The following is a 17,760-nucleotide window of genomic DNA, read 5'->3' as shown; positions in this document are numbered from 1 at the left end:
GGGGCTCTATTAGCCATATAACCTACCCACTGCTTGCTTCGGAGCTTTGGGCACCTAATTCCACACCTCTTAGCCTGCTTCGGGGCTCTGTTGGAGACCCTGTCTGCGACCTTACGGTCAAAAACCACCTATAACTAACCTCTAATATTAAAAAGATTAATTTGTCTATTTATAGTATATTTTGTGAAAATACTTTTATAATAAAAGCTTTTATAATAAAACTGGTAGTGGGAGTCAATTCCAAACGCTCCTTTTATTAAATAATCTACCCAAAAATTCTATATAAAACAAAGTTTTACAGTATAAATTGCGTGAATATGTTTTCGCGTGAAAATACTGCTGCGATAGTCACAGATTTCACCCTGAGATCATCTCAGCTCTTATTATCTTTGTGTGCGCCATCTCTCCTGGTGTTTATCTAATTTACTTCTACAAAAGCAATATTTCCGAACAAGAAAAGAAAATTTAAAATATCCATTCTTATAATTGAAAGTGAAGTATTGCTAATACAATGAAAATAGTTTGTCTTTGCTTGTTTAAAATTCAGCTTCCATTTTTGCAGTAAAGATTAAAGAAAATGCTAATTACGTTTAACAATAACACACGTTGCCTTTAAAAATCAATAGGTTCAGGTTTAGGAGAGAAATGGAAACACAAATTGCAAATTAAAAAAAAATAAAAATGTATTTTCTTTTCGTTTTATACTTTTTAGATTAAAGAATCTCATGGTCGATACTACAAAGAGAATTCTTTATTCTCGAAAATAGGTTTTCATCATTTTTAGAAGTAATACTGTTTTTTCTTGTTAATAATCTTGAATTTTATTATTTTCACAGAAAAGAAATCAAATAGAGAAATACGAGTATGTAGGCGTCCATAGAAAAAGGAAAGATTGAAAAGGTTTCATATAAAAGTTTAATTTCGTTTATTTAAAACTTCAAGTTGCTTTCCTTTTGCGAACTAAAATAACATACTATTTTAAAACAATATAGAAATAAAAGAATCTATTTCCTTTAAGTTTTGCTGTAATAATACAAACTCGAAAGAAAGATACAAGATCTTACAAGGGAAGAGAGGGAGATAATATATCGAAGTGGAAGATGGTTTATACACCAATCGAAAGCACTAATGACGCCTATTAGGAAACTGTAATAACAAATTTTCGAATGCATATACTGTGCCAGTTATATGAATATATAGGGTGTCCAGAAAGTTCGTTTCCACCTCTAGAAATCGCAAACGGTGAGACAGATGCCAAAACAGGAAAACACGTGTTTCATCATTTTAAAAGTATAGAGTATCAAAGCAAAAAGAGTTGTCACAGGGCCATTCGCAGGATCCCAGGCCGGGTCCAACTCAAAATTTTCAAATAGCAAGAGGGATCAAGTAGCATATCGTTGGAAAGTTGGGAAATGAAAGAAAACGGAACAAGTCTCGACTCCTAAAATTACCCTTATAACATGGCGGCCGGTCAAAATGTCAACAAAAACGTCTTTGTAAAGTCTATGGTCACCCCAAAGAACTTGAAACGGTGAGACAGGTGTCAAAACAGAAAAACATGTGTGCCATCATTTCAAAAGTACAATGATTCAAATAAAAATATTTGTCCCAGGGTCCTCCGCAGGGTCCCAGATGAGGACCTACTCAAAATTTTCACATGGCAAGAGAGGTGGAGTAGCATATCGTTTAAAAGCTGTTAAATGAAATCAGATGGAAGAAGATATTTGTGTGAAAGCATTATATTGTAGTAGATGGTCATATTTAAGCTGGAGACTGTCAACACCTGGATCTCTATCCTGTTGATCTACAAGGGGCGTCGATAATGCGTCTTTACGATGATATTCTCCTACACCTTCATTCTACTAGTCTGCTGAAGCTTGATGTATCCGCGGCGATGAACCGATAGAATGGTACTCTTGACTTATGGAGCTGGTTATTCTCCAACGGTGCGATCCGCCTCTCTCATCGATCCTGCACCTATCCTAATCGTGTGTCGAATACCCCTTGTTGTTGTGTTCCTCGTGGTTTTGTTCGGCTGAAGAAATGATGGTGTTAAGCATCCAAAGAATCGGGAAGTATCAGGCTATGCTTGAAGGTATGCGGAAAGGTAATAAGGAAGCTAGTCGAGTTTATTAACAAAAATGTGTTTATAACAGATGTCTAAAAATGTACAATTCTAATCAAAGTTTTCTTCCAATAAGTTTTCAAAAGTTCATGTTTCTTTTGTTAATAATGTAATTTAATAAAATAATCGAATTTAGTGAATTAAATTAGAGTTTATACAATTATCTCATCATCACTTTATACCCAATACACAGTTACTTCACAAGTGTATGATTTGGGTCCTTCAGTTACGATCATCACTATGTTAGTCTTTATGGACTTTAGGTACTCCTCCAACAATGAGAATTTCCTGGATGACAATGGGTCATGTTACTGTCAGTGGTACGAGACTGGTATGAGGAACATTCTGACCACTTTTATCGCATGATTTGGCCTCCTAGATCTCAAGACAAGAAGCCTATCGACCACGTGTGGGATATCATCGTACGAGCCATTTGTGCCCAACAACCTCCACTTCCAAGAACCAGCGAATTGTGGATGGGCAATAAGGCTGCGTGCATGACAACACATCCCTCCAGAAACTATCAGTGACTTATTACTTTTCTACTACATCCAGTTGCTTCTTTTGCTGTAATCGGGGAAGTTTCACATATTATTGGAAGGTATTCCATGACTTTTGGCACTTGTGAGTATAAAAGAGAATATCTGACTTGCAAAACTATACAGGACCGTTAATACGTAAGTCACAAATCAAACCCCGACTTATAAACTTGTTTGTGGAAATTTATAAATCAAAACACAAATCACATTTATGAACATTCAGACCTATACTTTTTACCTTACACGTAGAGAAGTTAATCGTAGTAAACGGTTCCTGGTACCGAGAGAAATCCAAAAATTAATGCTTTCTGTGAAAACGTCAGTAGTCATTTTGGCTTAAGTTTAGAATTGCCCCTCCAGTCTGAAGGTGCCCTTGGACTTTGCAACATACAAAAAAACAGTACTTAAAATATTAAAAATTGTTACATTTCACTTAACTTCAGTACTCAGTCTGCATCACAAAAATTTGAAAGGTTTTCTTCATTATTTTTGCGCATCCGTTACACCTGTTCGTCATATTCGCCATATTTTTAAAACTACCATGCTGCTGAAACGTTCCGCAATGCTTCCGCATCCGGAAAATAGTACTAACATCCACATATCTTTTCTCGTATTAAACATAACTCTCCTGCCGAACTTACATTCCTAAACATCAAATAAAAACTTCAAATTATCATTTCTTACCTCATTTCTCCTGTAAATTTTCCTGATTTTTATAAAAAGCGGAGGAGTAAACGTCTGTGAAGTTGTCCCGCCCACCTAATGAATTTTTCTTTTTCTTATCTACATCGTTAGTTTATCGTTAGTTTACGTAAGTTTTGCTAAAATTAACGTTAGTTTTGAAAAAATAAAATTTTTATTCAACAAATAAATGGGCAGGCTAACTTCACGGTTCCCCACCCACAATCGAATTTCAAAAGTTTTTCATATCACATCGTTAGTTTTCGTTAGTTTACGTTAGTTTTGCTAAAATTATCGTTAGTTTCGCAAAAATAACGATTTTGTTCAAGAAATAAAGTTTCCCGCCAACTGTAAATTAGCCCGCCCATATTGAATTCTCATAAAATTCCAACTCATATCGTTAGTTTATCGTTAGTTTACGTTAGTTTTGTTAAAACTATCGTTAGTTTCGCAAAAGTAACGATTTTATTCAAGAAATAGTTTCCCGCCGACTATGAATTAGCCCGCCTATATTGAATTCTCATAAAATTCCAACTCATATCGTTAGTTTATCGTTAGTTTACATTAGTTTTGCTAAAACTATCGCTAGTTTCGCAAAAATAACGCTTTTATTCAAGAAATAAAGTTTCCCGCCAACTGTCAATTAGCCCGCCCATATTGAATTCTCATAAAATTCCAACTCATATCGTTAGTTTACGTTAGTTTTGCTAAAAGTACCGTTAGTTTCGCAAAAATAACACTTTTATTCAAGAAATAAAGTTTCCCGCCAACTGTGAATTAGCCCGGCAATATTGAATTCTCATAAAATTCCAACTCACATCGTTAGTTTATCGTTAGTTTACGTTAGTTTTGTTAAAACTATCGTTAGTTTTGCAAAAATAACGATTTTATTCGAAAAATAAATGAGCAGGCCAACTTCACGGTTCCCCACCCGCAAATGAATTTCAAAACTTTTTTCTATCACATCGTTAGTTTATCGTTAGTTTACGTTAGTTTTAGTAAACTATCGTTAGTTTCGCAAAAATAACGCTTTTATTCAAGAAATAAAGTTTCCCGCCAACTATGAATTAGCCCGCCCATATTGAATTCTCATAAAATTCCAACTCATATCGTTATTTTATCGTTAGTTTACGTTAGTTTTGCTAAAATTATCGTTAGTTTCGTCAAAATAACGCTTTTATTCAAGAAATAAAGTTTCCCGCCAACTGTGAATTAGCCCGCCCATATTTAATTCTCATAAACTTCCAGCTCACATCGTTACTTTATCGTTAGTTTACGTTAGTTTTACTAAAACTATCGTTAGTTTTGCAAAAATAACGATTTTATTCGAGAAATAAATGGGCAGGCCAACTTCACGGTTCCCCACCCGCAAATGAATTTCAAAACTTTTTTCTATCACATCGTTAGTTTATCGTTAGTTTATGTTAGTTTTGCTAAAACTATCGTTAGTTTCGCAAAAATAACGCTTTTATTCAAGAAATAAAGTTTCCCGCCAACTGTGAATTAGCCCGCCCATATTGTATTCTCATAAAATTCCAACTCATATCGTTAGTTTACGTTAGTTTTAGTAAACTATCGTTAGTTTCGCAAAAATAACGTATTTATTCGAGAAATAAAGTTTCCCGCCAACTGTGAATAAGCCCGCCCATATTGAATTCTCATAAAATTCCAACTCATATCGTTAGTTTACGTTAGTTTTGCTAAAGTACCGTTAGTTTCGCAAAAATAACGCTTTTATTCAAGAAATAAAGTTTCCCGCCAACTGTGAATTAGCCCGCCCTTATTTCTCGAATAAAATCGTTATTTCTGCAAAACTAACGATAGTTTTAGCAAAACTAACGTAAACTAACGATAAACTAACGATATGAGTTGGAATTTTATGAGAATTCAATATGGGCGGGCTAATTCACAGTTGGCGGGAAACTTTATTTCTCGAATAAAATCGTTATTTTTGCGAAACTAACGATAATTTTAGCAAAACTAACGTAAACTAACGATGTAGATAAGAAAATGAAAAATTCATTAGGTGGGCGGGACAACTTCACAGACGTGAGGAGTAACTCTAAACTTAACCCTACATTTTTAACTGAAGACACAATCTTTACACCTCCTTTCTTTCTTACGCGCCATCTTTAAGTTTTTCTTCATATATAAGTACAAAGCATGTATTTCCTATTCTTATGAAAGTTGTCTATCATACATAGGTCAATGGATAAACACGGGACGGATTTCCCTTGGGGCATTTATCCAATCATGCTGAACCTAGGTTAGTTGTACTTTCGCTGTACTACTTTCACCTGTTTATTAAAATTATCCACCAGAAAATCTTCTGAAATCATCATTGGTTGAAAATAAGTTGTACATAAGTATAACACGCAATGTCTGAAATTTTCCTTACAAGTTGCGATAGATGTCACATTATTGTATGTTAAATGTATCCAAACGTCTTTACCTTTAAAATAAATTATTTTTCCTCAAAAGACTCTAAAATTGTATAAAGTTATTTAGCAAAAAGTAGGAAAGTTTACATATATTATCTGTCAACAAGCTATGAAACATAACATTTCGAAAAATTGGTACTTCATTGTAGATATAATTTCTCTTATTTTAAGATTAACTTGAAGAATAACGTCCTTTGACATCTAAGATTCGATAGTTCTTTATTTCATTGCTATTTTCTCAAAATGTGAACGATTTTGTTTTGCCGAATATTAGATGAAAACCACTTTCTTTTACCTATAAAATGATTTAATAACAAGAGGACTCGAGAACGCTCACAAAATATACTACAATTTAAAGAAAATTTTGGCTTGGGATTCAATTACGTAAATTACAAAACAAGTGAAACTGACTTATTCAAATCCCATTGGGCCACAACCTTCAAGAAATAACATAAGCCTAACATCAGCCTAATTGAATAAAGGGCAAAGTTCTAACATTATAAAAAATAGCATGCTTTTCTGTACCTGTTGCTTCAAAGATAGGTCGATATTTTGGCACTCACCTTCACTGTAGCCGATCTGAAAGTACAATTGATAAATAAATAAGACAACTTCAAATTTACATACCTAACGTTGTATTATATTATTAATAATTATAATAGGATTTATATAATATTATACATTTACTCATCGAAAAATGTTATTACTACTACATTAATTATTTAAAAGTAAAGCTAGTTGTGGTTAAATATTTAGTTAAAAAAAAAAAGAAAAAAAAGAACGTCAAAGTGTAGTACAATGTGCAAAAATGATTTATTTTCTCAAGCGTATAATAGAATTTCGAGATTTCAAAATGCTACTATTCATACTAAGCTTATATACGTTAATTTCTGTTTCTACTATTTCTAAATATCCCAAACATATATTTTTATCTCATTCCCAAGTAATAATGCATCCGTCTTTTAATATAAAATAACTAGCAGTGTGAGTGTACATCACGAGAAGGAATTTGGTTCGTATGGTGTGATATTTTCTCAATTATTATTTAAACTGGAAATAGTAGTAGATGTATACTATTACCGGCTTTAGAATAAAGATTAGAGTGGATATGGAATATATTCTTCGATCACTTAATTGATTACAGAAAACCGCTTCTCGCTGTTTGTTACCATTTTCACTCTATAACAATCAACGAAGTGGTTGATTTCTACCACTTCCGGCTTGAATAGCAATCAAGAAGGAGGATGATAACTATTCCAAGAATGCTAAATCGAATCCATAAAATCGATTCCCGCTCTAAGCGTTTTTGCTCTACCTAGTTCAATATTGAAATCGGAAGTTGTAGTAGATTTATACAATTTCAGGTTTTATTATACACTTAAGGATGGAAAAAATGTATTGCTTGATTGATTGCTTGAAACTGCTTCTCTCTATCTATGAAGGTAACGAAGAATGTTCTCTCGCTTTTTCACCCACCACATTCGAACATCGATATGTCACCTGGAAGATCAAAAATAGTCCCCATCAGCATCGACGACTTTCTGCCAACGTTCTGGAAGGCCATGGATTTCATCGAGATAGAACTTGGTGGGCCGTGAAGTGAAGAAGGTATCAAGTACATGTTGCACCTCTACTAGGGATTTGAATTAGCGTTCTCGAAGCTGATTTTCTAAGGAATGGAACAAATGATACTTGGACGATGCAATGTCTGGGGAGTTGGTGGATGCAATAGTGTTTCCCACCCAAGGCGTAGAATGGTGTCCCGGGTCATCCTAGCCACGTGAAGCTTAGTGTTGTCTTCTAACAAGAGGAACCCTTTGCTATTCAGAAGTGCTGACTCCGGAGTTTTGAGTTTTTCTTGAACACAGCTCAACTGCTGACAGTGCACAGTTGCATTGATGCCGCGACCAGCTGGTAGCAGTTCCCGATGCACAATGCAGTGGCCAGTCCACCTAATACTTAGGAGGACTTTCTTCTGGTGTAGTGCTGGTTTCGGCTGTTTTGGAACCGATTCATGGCATGCTAACCAATAATGATGGCGCCACGGAGCTTCATACAGGACCCAATTCTCATCACTTTTCATCTCTCTGTCCAGAAATGGCTCCTTCCTCAGACGAGATAGCAAGGAAACATAGATGTCTGCTCGCGTTGCCTTCTGGCACGAAGTCAAATCATGTGAGACCCATCGTTCCAACTTGTAGTGCTTCCCAAGTTGATAGAGGTTATGGAAGAATCGTTTTTCCACCTACACTGAATTGTAGTCCTAGTTCCTCACATGTCTGGCCACTGTTTGCCTCAATTGCTGCCTGAAACTCTTCATTTTGTAATGTATTGGTCTTCCGGCACGTGGTGCGTCTTTAAATGTTTCGTCATCGTCCTCAAGCTTGTTAAACCACCGCTGCACTGTCAGCGTAGTCACAATATCCTCACCGAAGGCCTGACATATCTTTCGCCTCGCTGCAGCTGCGTTTGACCCCAGTTTGTACTCGTACAGTATACACGCCCTTATGACGCTCTGTAGAGGTCCATGTTCATTCTGCCCTTACGCAAGTTCACATTGTAACTGAACTGCTACAACCAAGTAGTATGCTGGATATAGCCACAGGAACAACCGACCTCGCCCTATCTTCATTCACATTCAACTCACAGTGTGAGGGCCAATTGAACACAGACCTCCACAAAAAGCGACAGAACTTTCTTGGTTACCTTTATGGTATAGACTTAAGGAAGTGAAGCACTTTCCTTTGTCTATTACTGTTTCTACTCCATAGCAATCAACGTTAAAACTGGAAGTGGCTTATTTTCTGCCACTTCCCGTTTGAATAGATAAAATGAAGATGGAACACCTACTTGGGACACGTAACAAACTATGAAAAAAAAAAACCGCTTCTCGCTATCTGTTACAGTTTTCACTGTATAAACGATCAATGTTAAAACTGAAAGTGGTTTATTTCTGTCTCGTCCCGTTTCAATGAAGATTTAAGAGAGAACGTGGTGCCTATTCTTTGAACGCTAAGTCAATTTCCACTAAAAGTTTCGCTTTATTTCTTATTGTGTTTACTCTTTGTAGACACTACTGAAACCCTAAGTTGTGGATTTCTATCACTTCAGATTTTAATAGAGAGTTAATGATACAGAGGAAATACATTCTTATGACACCTACTTAATTGTAGAAGACCGCTTCAATCTATCTATTTCCGTTTCTGCTGTACAACAATCAACATTACAACCGGAAATGGTTAATTTCTACCTCTTCTGCTTTGAGTATCGACTCCAAAAAAAAGAACTCCTGTCCTAATTTGGGGGGCGCGGTGGCTCAGTGGTAGAGCGTTCACCTCTGGTGTTTGGGGTCCCGGGTTCGATCCCAGCCCCCGCCAAGTGAACTTTGTGGTGGACAAACACCGTGCTCGTGGGTTTTCTCGGGGTTCTCCCGTTTCCTCCCACTTTCTTCATTCCACCATTTCACTCATATCTCATCATCACCGTCTCCTTTAGCCTAACCGGCATAACCGTGGGACGTAAAACTCAAAGATTTCATTTCATTTTTTCCTGTCCTAATTTTTGACCGTCTACATTTTCGCCAAAATTTGGTGATGGTTGCTCAAGTACTTCTTAGGAAGTTTTTGTCTTCCGGACGGACGGACAAGATAAATATATAAAGGAGATTTAGTAGACCAAACTCCTTAATTATATATATATATATATATATATATATATATATATATATATATATATATATATATATATATATATATATATATACAGTGGCGTATTTAGGGGGCTTCCGGGCTTAAGTCCCCCAAATCTTTCTTACTATAGTAAAGTATATGAAATATCTTGCAGAATTTTCACATTTTCAAGCAAAGCCTCCCGAAAGTTAGCAAAGCCCCCCGAAACAAAATCATAAATACGCCACTGTGTATATATTACTTGTATTTCTGTTATATATTTTACAACAACTCATTTCCCTAGTCCAGTGGCTAAACCATGTGTCTTTTATGCGCGAAATCTCGGGTTCGATTGATTTTAGTTGAGGATAATTGATAATAGAAATTATTTGTAAATTTCAATGCAAAACTTCTAACATTTTGTAGTTAAAATCTCATTACAAAACACAATCCGATGACCTAGAACAATTTTCTTCTGATGATATTAAGTTAAGTTGATTTTGAGTTTAACGTTCCTTTCAGCAGCAAGGCTATATGAGATGGGACCTACTGATTAACGTGAAGTCCGAACCACATGATCTCTGCCGGGAATCGAACCCAGGTCTCCTCTGCCTCTGAAGATATGGTATCAGCCATTGAATTACTGAAAATCACAACGAAAATGCTATAATTACGCTCCTAACGGGTGCATCTACGTCGGGGGTCCACCGGGTCCTAACCCACCCAAACTTCGTAACTTGACATACATTTGTACACTTTCTTGATAAAACTATACTTGCTTAACATACTCATCATATGTAGTATTTTTCTGGTAAAATAATCTAGTTTTATCATTTTCCATGAGAATATAAGTGGCAGTACGTAAAAACTACTTAACATTTTTTTCGGCTGTCGAACAACACCTGTTTCATATTACATGAACATAATGTCTTGCATTATTGAACCACCCGAACTTTGGATCCCTCATAATAAAAATTTCTGATTCCTAAAGGGATCATTTTTTATTCTCTGTTTCAAAGCAATTTATTATCTTAGTTGGTGGTCAAGTGATGAACGGTGGCAACAGTCGACTGGTTTTGGGCATTCGACTTGAAATCGGAAGGCGCAATCTATCGTGGATTCGAGACCTATTGAAGAACATTGGCGTTTTATGCAATCCTCAAACTTTTTTTGTTCGTGTCCCTGGTTTCTTGGATTTTTGTAGACTATGGATAGATTGGAGAGGTCAAAGTCCCGGCAGGGTCGATATGTTTTCAGTTGTTAGCACCTGCAGTTTTAGTGCATGTGATTTTCTGGTTTAATTAGGATTAGGATTTAGATTTCTGGGCTTTCGGCATTTATGGCCATGTTAGCCCATCACTTATGAGCGATGACATTCCTCGTTGAGCGCATTATCCGAGGAAAAGGAAAGAAGAAAGGATAGGAGAAGGAAGGAATCGGCCTGAGAGTTGTATGTTAGGTACCATCCCGGCCTTCGCCCTGGTGTGAATGAGGAAAATCTGACTCAGGATACCTGTCTTGAAAGAGCTTTTATACTTTTTCGACCGAGTATCCACACCGGTGATTCCGGTTTGAACCTATAGGTGAGAGAATATTAAAAGTCTTCATCCCGGCGAAATTAAAATACCGCTAATTTTACAGTAATTATGTGATATCTTCAAATAGATGAAAGATAATTGAAATGTGGAACAAGAGCGCCCTAGACAATATTATTTTGCGTGAGGTACTGTTATCACAAGTCACCTAGTGGCTTTCCGTTTTCAGCTGTTTAGAAACGCGAAAATAAATGCCGATTTTCAAAATGGCTCGAAATCGAAAGCAGATAAGTGAGTCGTGATAACGGTTTCCCATGTAAAATAATATTGTCTAGGGCGCTCTTGTTCCACATTTCGATTATCTTTTATCTATTTGAAGATATCACATAATTACTGTAAAATTAGCGGTATTTTAATTTCGCCGTGATGAAGACTCTTAAACAAATTTCACCTTAAACTGTACGTCCATGTCTCATTTAGCCACAGTGCTGAAAAGGGATGCTAAACTTCAAAAAACAGACAATATTAAACAAAAATAAGTTATTCTTTCCAAAACAAAGTAAGTCTACCAAAATTTTCAAGAGTTAGTACGTATGCTAAATATGATAAATGTGCTATACATTGGTTGGTAACCCTGCTAAGTGATGAAGAGAATAAAAAAAGCAAGATAGATAGATAGATCTTCCAAAATGGAATTCATACCAAGAAGTGAGAACATCCGAATCAGAGAAATTTCTTCAACATCATTTCCTATCTCCTCTCGTTATGTTCTTTTTATATCTTCACTATTCTCACAAGACTGTCTTTTTTCTTTCTTTTTATTCTTTATTTCAAGTAAAAAAAAAAAGAGAAGGGCAAAGAAAAAGAAAGCTATTTTTTAAAGGTTTTCTTTCAATCTCATCTCTTTACAGTTCCTTCTTCTACTTTTTTCCCTTCTTTCCTTTTCCATTCCATAGAAAATGGGATTTTTGAGTATTTCACTTAGCAGGCTCGTTTAACTTAGGAAGAAAGAAAAAGAGGAAGAAACTGACCAACTACAAGATTGGTCAATTTATTATGTCCACAGAACGAGTGCTCCCTATTGCAAACAGTCAAATATTAAAATTGAATTATTTATCATGCATTGCTATATACATACGCTCGTATATACACAAGGGCGCTTCATATATGTCTACATATAGTTGACCCTTACTATTCCCAACTTCTATTACGTATCTACCTACGTACTGCAGTATTTTTTTTTTTTTTTTAGATATACCGCAGAAAACTGGTTTCTTTCTCTATGATTTTACACAGATAAATCAGCTGAATTTCTGTGATAAAGAACGAGGGAGAGATTTTATGGAGGGACGATAATATATCCATATACCTATGGAAGTAAAAAGAAGAAAAAAGAAAGTAAAATAAGTATTCTATTGAACTTTCTAGGTGAGTCAGTCCTTTATTTTTCTTTTATTTCCTTCGCTAAACGATGAACCAATCGTAGAAATTCATTTCTAGCTCCAAATATACGATTCACATGCGAGTTATTACATCTTTCTGTAACAAATTTATTTGACATAAAATATGTACATTGGCATAACATATCAATTCTGGTTATATACAGGGTGGCGCGAAGCCGACTGACGCATTTCAAAGTTAAATATTGCGCAGGCACAATAGCTTGGAGTGGGTTACGGGTAAGAGATTGGAAGAGAATAGGATGCTATTTTATAAGAATACCATAACATTTACCATGGACATCGTTGAAGCGTTGAACAATGTGTTTTCTCTGTTCGTACTTATTACGAAACTAAGTCAGTCATTAAAGTGCAGCTATTGTTCAGACTTTCATCGTTACCTGACATTACGCTGAAGGTTTATTGTAACTGAGGCAGTGTTCTTATGAAATGATCCACTTTCCATCATCTAGCTACAACCCACTTCGAGCTAACGCGCCTGGAAATTAATCAAGTTTGGAACATGTCAGTCGGTTCCGCGCCACCTTGTACAAAATAATACAAGATCGTTGCGAGAGATCAAGTTTCGATTCCCGGTGGAAGCTCGTTGTGGTTTGGTTACTACTTCAAGGTTTAGGTCTGCATCTTATTAGGTTTCTTGACTGAAGAGGGAACGTTGAATTCCAAACGAAACAATCAAATTATCTTTGGTTAATGAAATGAGGACCATAAACGTGTAACAGCTTGTACAGTACGTTTACGCGTAAGTAAATCATGTTTTTTTTTTTTTTTTTTTTAATTTACCGAAGTAGGATTCGTAACAATGTTTTTTCTTAAAAATATTTAACATAAATCATTAGCGTCTCCTCAAATACATTGTATATTAGTTTCAAGTGTTAAACAAAATGTACGTTCACATGTAAACCTAGCTAGACTGACTGTTTAAATAATTTATTAACCTTTAATGAGTATGGTTTGCCAAACACTCCTTTATACAGTATATTGCTCTTCTGCCCGTGTGTCAGTCCAGGTAACACAAAATCGTGGGCAACCCTACAAATAAAGTCGGACGTTTATTCGAGGGTTAAAACTAGTCTCTCTATAGCCTAAATTTAGCTTTATGATGTCTCAGTAGCCAAACAGAAAAAAACTATTCTAGAGATTAGTACAACTTAAGTTAACTATTGTTAACATTTAAAAATAACTTTTTTTAGAATCTTCCCCGCTAATGTTACAGCTAGTACACACACGTTTGGTGCACGAGGTCCAGAATCGATTCTCGGTAGAAAAGCATTGATTGAATTACAGAGGTTCGGATTCTAACTTAGACTGTAGGTTCAAGCTTTTTTTTTCTTTTTTTTTTTTTCCTCTGTGATGAAAAGGAACGCTAATCTTAAACAAACAAATAACCCTCTTTAGAGTTGAATGTTAGTTGTAAAACCAAATTTTGCATAAGACTCTAAGAGCTAATAACGCCCACTTAATTTAAGAATTCAGCGAAGGTGTAAAAGTGAGCCATTGGGGCCTCTTTCTTCTGAGGGGGTACCGTCGGTAACTGCGCAAATGATTAATTAATTAATCAATGGTACATCTCGATGATGGTTGATGATGTAATAATTGTGTTTGTCTCAGGATTGTGCTTGTTTGCTTTTCTATACTTGCTGAAAGGAATATTCTACACAATCTTAATAACCATAGTTATACATTAGGGTGGAGTGAAAAAAACTTTTTTTCACCAAGCAAAACGCCTGGGGTCCAAAAAGTTGCGTAGTGACCTGGTGACAACGGATGTAAAATATTTCCTTGATCGGTTGATATCTTCAGGCTGCGGATGTGCACTAAAGTTTGGCGAAAATGAGGAAAATTTGAAAAAATAGGATATTTTAATTTATTTTTTTATTTATTTTTTTTGTCACCAAGCAAAACGCCTGGGGTCCAAAAAGTTGCGTAGTGGCCTGTTGACAACGGGTGTAAAATATTTCCTTGATCGGTTGATATCTTCAGGTTGCGCATGCGCACTGAAGTTTGGCGAAAATGAGGAAAATTTGAAAAAATAGGATATTTTAATTTATTTTTTTATTTATTTTTTTGTCACCAAACAAAACGCCTGGGGTCCAAAACGTTGCGCAGTGGCCTGGTGACAACAGGTGTAAAATATTTCCTTGATCGGTTGATATCTTCAGGTTGCGCATGCGCAGTGAAGTTTGGCGAAAATGAGGAAAATTTGAAAAAATGTAATATTTTAATTTCTTTTCTTTTCTTTTTTTGTCACCAAGCAAAACGCCTGGGGTCCTAAAAGTTGCGTAGTGGCCTGTTGACAACGGGTGTAAAATATTTCCTTGATCGTTTAATATCTTCAGGTTGCGCATGTGCACTAAAGTTTGGCGAAAAGGAAGAAAATTTGAAAAAAATGGGATATTTTAATTTATTTTTATTTTTTTTTGTCACCAAGCAAAACGCCTGGGGTCCAAAAAGTTTCGCAGTGGCCTGGTGACAACGGGTGTAAAATATTTCCTTGATCGGTTGATATCTTCAGGTTGCGCATGCGCAGTGAAGTTTGGCGAAAATGAGGAAAATTTGAAAAAATGTAATATTTTAATTTCTTTTCTTTTCTTTTTTGTCACCAAGCAAAACGCCTGGGGTCCTAAAAGTTGCGTAGTGGCCTGTTGACAACGGGTGTAAAATATTTCCTTGATCGTTTAATATCTTCAGGTTGCGCATGTGCACTAAAGTTTGGCGAAAAGGAAGAAAATTTGAAAAAAATGGGATATTTTAATTTATTTTTATTTTTTTTGTCACCAAGCAAAACGCCTGGGGTCCAAAAAGTTTCGCAGTGGCCTGGTGACAACGGGTGTAAAATATTTCCTTGATCGGTTGATATCTTCAGGTTGCGCATGCGGCATCGTCAGGTTCAGGAAGACTCCGGTCCAAGGTCCCAATTTGACACGTAAGCTGACTATTCGGATTCCAACGATGGCATCGATTGCGCGCAGTCTGCTAGTGCTGAGACAACTGACCAATCAGTAACCTTCGATACCCGGAAATCCACAAAGCAGTCGCCCAGTACCAGTCTCAAACTCCCCACGTTTGCCCAGGTGTTAGAAAGATATGGGATTGCTGACAGGCCTGCCGCAGCGATTGCTTTTGCTATTCTGCACGACACAGCCCATCCGTCAGCTGAGAGTACGGTCAACGACAGAAGCAAAGTAGGGGAGAGAGAGAGAAGATGAGGGAGGGTTTACAAGATCCGCCCCTCCAGCTCCAACCACTGCAGGCACTCTACTTCGACGGGAGAAAGGACAAAACGATGTCTGTTGAAATGATGGCTGGTGGAAAATTACATCGCAGGGAGATTGTGGAGGAACACGTGTCCCTAATCAGTGAACCAGGGTCTACATACTTCGGACACGTTACACCAAAATTCGGATCTGCTATAGCAATTACGAATGCAATCCTGGAATACGCAACCGTCGTGAACATGGAGTTGTCGGGACTGCAGGCGATCGGCAGCGACGGTACTGCTGTCAACACAGGAAAGCAAAATGGGGTTATTCATTGCCTGGAAGTTCAGCTGGGCAAGCCATTGCAGTGGATAGTCTGTTAACTCCACTTCAATGAGCTTACCCTACGTCATCTAATCGAGTATCTAGAGGGTCCTACGAGTAGCCCACGAGGGTATACGGGACCACTCGCAAAGAACCTTCATATTTGCGAGAACCTTCCTGTCCTGGAGTTCCAGCCTATCCAAGGCAGTTTTCCCGACGTCGTCCCAGACCTCAGCACCGACCAGCAGTATCTACTCGACATCTGTCGGGCTGTCGCAACCGGGCAATTCCCGCAAGGGCTGGGAGGAAGAAGTCCTGGCATGTTGTCCCATTCACAATGGTTGACTACTGCAAATCGAATCTTGCGGCTGTATGTGGCGAGTGAAATCCCATCTGAAAACCTAGTCATCCTGTCCACGTTCGTGGTCTGCGTGTACGCTCCAATGTGGTTCAATATCAAGCGCCATTGAAAGATCACGGATGCACCAAAGAATCTATGGCATTCCATGCAGTTGTCGCAGTACCTCGATCCGGAACTGAAGAAGGTCGTTTACGACACCATGCAGAGAAACGCCTTCGCCGCATATCCCGAAAACCTCCTACTGGCGATGCTGCATGACGAGAGACCTCATATTCGTACTTCGGCCAAGAAACGAATACTGAAGGCAAGAGAGGCTCCTCCTGGTCCTGGCGGCTCGATTCGAACCTTCGAAGTTCCGCCGTTGAACTTCAGCGCCAAGGATTACACAGACATCATCTTTTGGCAAGACCACCACTCGTTATTGGACTGCCAGAAGATAGCCTGGATCAAGATCAACTTCAAAATCTGTGGTGGAAGGATCTACCGTGCCACACGCAAGCAGTCGAACGATGCATTCGTGTGGTGACAGAAGCTGCAACTCAAGTCTGTGGACAGGACAGGCGCGATGGTTTTTCATCCGGGCACGTCTTCCGAATCGGCTCGCGATGCCGAAGTTTGAAACTAAGTAAGACTTTGGCCCCTGTTAATCATTAATTAATTAATGAATAATTAACTAATTGCTTCTTAACTTACTCTTACAAACAATACATGAATGTTGCTAACAGAACTTCAGTGCACGAATTGGGCTTAATGGCATAATAGAATTTATTGGTAAAGCAAAAAAGGATGTTACTTCAGTGCGCATGCGCAACCTGAAAATATCAACCGATCAAGGAAATATTTTACACCCGTTGTCAACTTTTTGGACCCCAGGCGTTTTGCTTGGTGACAAAAAAATTAAAAAAAAATAAATTAAAATATCCTATTTTTTCAAATTTTCCTCATTTTCGCCAAACTTCAGTGCGCATGCGCAACCTGAAGATATCAACCGATCAAGGAAATATTTTACACCCGTTGTCAACAGGCCACTACGCAACTTTTTGGACCCCAGGCGTTTTGCTTGGTGACAAAAAAATAAAAGCAAATAAATTAAAATATCCTATTTTTTTAAAATTTCCCCCATTTTCGCCAAACTTCAGTGCGCATGCGCAACCTCAAGATATCAACCGATCAAGGAAATATTTTACACCCGTTGACACCATGCCACTACGCAACTTTTTGGACCCCAGGCGTTTTGCTTGGTGAAAAAAAGTTTTTTTCGCTCCACCCTATTATACATAGACTACAGCGAAAGAGTGAGAAGTCTGTTTTGCTTAGCGAGTGACCAGTGGCGGCCCCAAATAATTCCTATTTCCTGTCCCATCCCCTGCTCCCTTGCTTCAATTTGGCCCGTACTATTATAGAGTTCTTTGACACCTAACATGTT

At 37.3% G+C, this 17,760-nt stretch overlaps 1 long non-coding RNA gene across 1 annotated transcript in view; it reads right to left on the bottom strand.

Annotated features, from left to right (window-relative positions):
* The window catches only part of LOC145691797 (uncharacterized), an 802,568-nt gene that overhangs the window by 512,297 nt on the left and 272,511 nt on the right, over positions 1-17,760 (bottom strand). Inside the window, exon 2 of the long non-coding RNA XR_014132548.1 lies at positions 6,350-6,365. This is a non-coding gene — a long non-coding RNA (uncharacterized LOC145691797). The remainder of the gene's footprint in view (positions 1-6,349; positions 6,366-17,760) is intronic.

The sequence above is a fragment of the Thermobia domestica genome, chromosome 8 (genome assembly GCF_964235325.1).
Source record: "Thermobia domestica chromosome 8, izTheDome1.hap1.1, whole genome shotgun sequence".
Taxonomy (NCBI): Eukaryota; Metazoa; Arthropoda; class Insecta; order Zygentoma; family Lepismatidae; genus Thermobia; species Thermobia domestica.
Note: the sequence above shows the minus strand (reverse complement) of the source record. Positions and strands in the feature narration are given on the sequence as shown.